Consider the following 4,869-nt stretch of genomic DNA (forward strand, 5'->3'; position numbering starts at 1 on the left):
ATACATACAAAAATTTGTTAGAACTAATAGATGGAATTAGTAAAGTTGCAGGATATAAAATCAACATGCAAAAGTCAGATGCATTTCTATATACTGACAATGAATAATCCAAAAACAAAATTGAGAAAACAGTCCCATTTACAATAGCATCAAAAACAATAAAATATTCAGGAATAAATCTAACCAAAGAGGTGGAAGACTTGAAGGCTGAAAATTATAAAACAATGTAAATTTTTGAAAGCTTTTTCTCTAATATCAGGAACAAGACAAGAATGCTCACTCTTTATTCTTATTCAACATAGTATTGGATGTCCAAGCCAGAGCATTTAGGTAAGTAAAAAAAAGTAGAAGGCATTCAAATAGGAAAAAAAGAGTAAAACTGTTTATGTATGCCAATGACATGATCTTATATGTAGAAATCCCTAAAGACTCCAATGAAAAACAATGAAAACTAATAACCAAATTCAGTAAATGTATCCATCTTGTCACCCAATTTTTCTTTCTCTAATTTTCATTTCTCTGCAAGAGTTTAGGCTCTTTTATTCAGCATCTGGGTTTCAGAAGCCTTAACACCATGCAGAGATTAGTGAGGAGCAAAACATGAATGAAGACAGAGCCTCTGTCTCCTCCACACACCTTTAACCACCATGATTACCAATCAACCATGAGGCATTTGACATTAGCATCCTGCCTCACAAAGGATGTGGACAATAAGAATGAGAAAGCCTGAAGGATCACAGCCAGTAGAGTAATTGTCAGTCAAGGATTTGCCTACATCGGACCCTGGTCCAGGCTCAATGATGGTTTGCTTTGTGTTCCAGCTGGTGTTGCCTGGCATCATCAGCAGCAGGCTGACATGGTCATCCCTACTGTCTCGGGATTTGCTGACCAGAGTCAAGACTTCCAAGTAGGGCACAAAAGGGTCCTTGTTTAATAACTTCTGAAATGGTGATGATTTTGTCACCGTACCAGTCTGTATCTTTGCCAAATCCAGAAGCCAGCTTCTGGAACAGGGAGAAGGTGCTCAGCCTTCCTGACCCTCTCTCAGCACCGTCCTTCTGTCCCTTGAGAACATAGAATGAGATGTGCTTCTGCATGAGAACCCGCGGGTACTCCACCGCCACTTGCCATCATCCTCTTTTTGTATGGTATTTTGATTTTGGCAAAATCATTGAAATATTCTTCTATGGTGACACAGATAATGTCTATAGCATTTGGGCCTAACAGCCACTTCTTTGGCTTTAGCTCATTGAGATGTTGCTCCAGATCCAAGAGTTCCTCCAGCAGACTGCTGCAGCCCTCCTTTGCAATGGCGTCTCAAATACCATCCATGTGTGGTTGCTCAGAGATACACCTTCTTGCATTTCATTTTTAATTACTTCCTTTTTAAACTGACTGGATTCTGGCAGATGCTGATGATTGCTTTTATACCCTGCCAGTTTCTCAGGTGTTCTTCTTTATACAACTGAACTTCATCTTTGTATTTTTTAGCTGAAGACACAAACTAGTACCCTTGTTTTCAAATCTTCACATATTTGAGCTGAAACTTGAAGAATGTGTTCAAAATCTGGAGAATGAGGACTGTTGAGTGGTGATACTCACCTTGGTCAGCTCCAGGCTCAGTTTCTTCTACCTGGTCTTTCCTTTCTGTTTCTAGTGCTTTCCACAGCCAGGCAATGATGTTTGAAGTGAGAGTTGACATATACATGTGGAGCAGCTCAGAGACCATGTTTGGAGAAAGCAAAATCTCCAGGGCATTCATGTCCACTTCCAGACCCAGCTCCACATTTCCTACCGTTTCTGTGCTCGGGTAGGTACGTATTTAAGACCCACAAAAACAGGCTCATAATCTCACTTGCTTCGAGGTCTTCCAACTCGAGATCCTGTATCCGTGTACTCAGGGCCTTGTGGTACATGTTCAGGTGGTTTCTGAAAACTTTATAATAGGGAGATAAAAACTTAACCATCAGGTTTTTGGCAAAGATGAGATAATCCAGGATGTTCTTACTTACGATTTCCAGGTGGCAGACAAACCACATCTTGTCAGACTCCATGGTGTCTGCCTGTGTGTCCTCAATTCTAGTCAAGGTTCTGTCCAAAATGGCGAACATTTTCTCCTTCCAATTCTTGGACCTACTGGAAGGAACAAAGCTAGTTTGCTCTTTTTGGTCAGGTATACTCCTGTCAATCCCCCCCCACACCCCCTTTCAATGATCCTAGACCCGTGGTAGGCAAACTGCAGCTCGTGAGCCACATGCAGCTCTTTGGCCCCTTGAGTGTGGCTCTTCCTAAGCCTTAGGAGTACCCTAATTAAGTTAATAACAATGTACCTACCTATAAAGTTTAAGTTTAAAAAATTTGTCTCTCAAAAGAAATTTCAATCATTGTACTGTTGACATTTGGCTCTGTTGACTAATGAGTTTGCCGACCACAGTCTAGATGAGCAAAGTGGAGTCATGGGGGATGGTGACCAGTAACTTCTGCAGCACTACCCACAGCTGCTTGGCCAGCTCATCTGAGAGTCCCTTATGCTTCTGAAGAGCCATGGATGAGGGTCAAGTTGTGCATGTTCTCACTTCCCAAGCAGTTCTGCTTATATATTAGCCCATCTCTGGAGCACTCCAGGTCCACTAACTTCTGGTGAACCTGCAGGAGAGCTCCTTGTTTAATAAGGTCCTGGATCTCCTCCCAATCTGGGCACTGACATATTCTTGAGGGTCTCCAGTTTTACAAGAGGGCTGAGCTGTACAACACAAGTCATCATTCACATGCTTGAGGCTCTCAATGGTATTAATGCTCTGACTCCAGTCTTTGTTGATGTCAGTGGATGTCTTTGACATCATTCAGTGCATTGTGGGGCTTGCTCAGGCCCATGTACACCCCATACAACTGGACAGGGGCCTTCAATCTGGCCTCTCTCCTGTGACTCTGCTCTACTTTTTATAGATGTTTCAGGTGATGACACATCCTAGCAACCCTTTGGACCACTGTAACAACAGCCTCCTGGTCTGTCTCCTTCATGGTTAAAAAGCAGGCAGAATCCCTATTGAGCTCATTGAGATGTTGCTCCAGATCCAAGACCTGCTCCAGCAGTATAACCCTAGTCATATGATACCTCCACACTGACACTCCACACCTGCCTGCAAGTGTTTCCAATTTCTTGAGCACGCTAATAATCACAGTTACTTTAAAGTCTTTGCGTTATATCTAGATCATATGTGGGCTATCTCAGTCTTCTATATGCTTAGTTTTTGTAATTTGAGTCTCTCCACTGTTACTCATGGTGATTGTTTACTTATTTCTTAAAGAAAAAACTGAGTAAAGGAGACTATCAACATTGCCATATCTCAGAAATTTGAAGAAAACAAGGCTTGCTGGCCTATCTGAAGGCTAATTTAGGTTGCTAGAGAAAAGCATAACTTAATACAGAGATAAGACTGACTCCAACCATTGAATGCTGGATGATGTGTAGGAAAAGTATAGCAATTCTGAATAATACTAATTTCTGGCAGAGAGAATTAATTTTTTACTTATAAGGAATTACAATAGGAATTGATCACCTTGATTCAATCAGAAAATGGGAACATTAAGGTTGATTTCAGGCTTAGTGAGAACTGTTCTAGTTCTAGTTTGAAGTAATCCTAAAGCAGGACCTTTCCCAAAACACTCACTGAACACAAAGCTTGCTTACCTGAGCCCACCCCCCTTGCCAGGCCTTGAATGCCAATTTCCACCTCCCTCGCACTTGGAGGTTGGCAAAAGCTCTGCTTAGCTTTCCAGCTCCATAGCAAATCCTTTCTCCTTAGCTTCTCAGCCTCTCATGTTCAGAATATGAGGAATAAACAATTCCCTCAGGGTAAAAAGCAGCACAGAAAGTTATACTCACAGTTTTCAAATTCTCTTTCCTCTGAAACATAGTCCCCTAGATTCCAAGATGCCTTGATAACCTTCAACTCCATTCCACCCCCCTACCAGCCCCATGAGACTGCTGAAAGCTCTTAGCCTTAAAATCCGACTTGATCTCTTGTTTAGTACCACTTACTACAGTAATTGGCAAATGCCTTGAGGGAAAAACTGTGTAGAATGGTGGACTCACCTCAGTGTTTTTCTTTTCTCTTGGATCATAGCCTTTCAGTTCTTGCCGACTGTGTTGTTCTATGATGACTTCAAACAGGCATGAAAAAAATTTTTTTTAATCCAGTTACAGTTTTTTTTTCCTTGCCACAAGGCTTGGTCTGCTACAACTACTCCATTGTTGCTCTCAACAAAAACGTAAAAGCATAATATTTTTTTACGTAAAAATCAGAATTTTTAACTTACCTGAAAATTAAAAACAAACAAACCTGGCAACACTGGGCCTACATTCTTACATGGACATAATGGCTGGAGGGAAGTAGCCTCTGGCCTTTTAATTTCAGGGATATGTTCTCCAGTGTTCTTTTAGTATCTGGATCACTCAGAGATCCCCGAGACCAAAAAAAAAAAAAAAAAAAAGAAGGTCCCTAGTCAAGCTTTGGGTAATGCTGACAACTAACTGCTGTATCAAAGGAGAGCTAAAAGGAACGCGAGAATGCATAGTCGGAAAAGTAACAGGAAGACGAGAGAGTGTTATTTCCTGGAGGTCAAGGAAAGTTGTTTCAGGTTGGAGCTCAACTGGGCTGAATCCTGCTGCAATCTCTAGTCAGGCTCTACTGTGTGACTTCAATGTACCCGTGACCAGAGAAAGAGTATTTTTAGCAGAAATGAGGGTTACAGCCAGGTTGGGATGGCTTAAGGAGAACATCAGAGATGTGGAAATAAGGCAGTGAATGAAGACAACTAGTTAAAAAGTCTGACTGTGGCAAGAAGGCAGGAGAAGGGACGGTGTCA

At 41.6% G+C, this 4,869-nt stretch overlaps 1 pseudogene; it reads right to left on the bottom strand.

Moving 5' to 3' along the window:
- Nucleotides 1-679: 679 nt before the first annotated feature.
- Nucleotides 680-3,021, bottom strand: LOC102760357 (annotated as a pseudogene).
- Between the last annotated feature and the right edge of the window lie 1,848 nt (nt 3,022-4,869).

The sequence above is a fragment of the Myotis davidii genome, unplaced genomic scaffold, assembly GCF_000327345.1.
Source record: "Myotis davidii unplaced genomic scaffold, ASM32734v1 scaffold93, whole genome shotgun sequence".
Lineage (NCBI taxonomy): Eukaryota > Metazoa > Chordata > Mammalia > Chiroptera > Vespertilionidae > Myotis > Myotis davidii.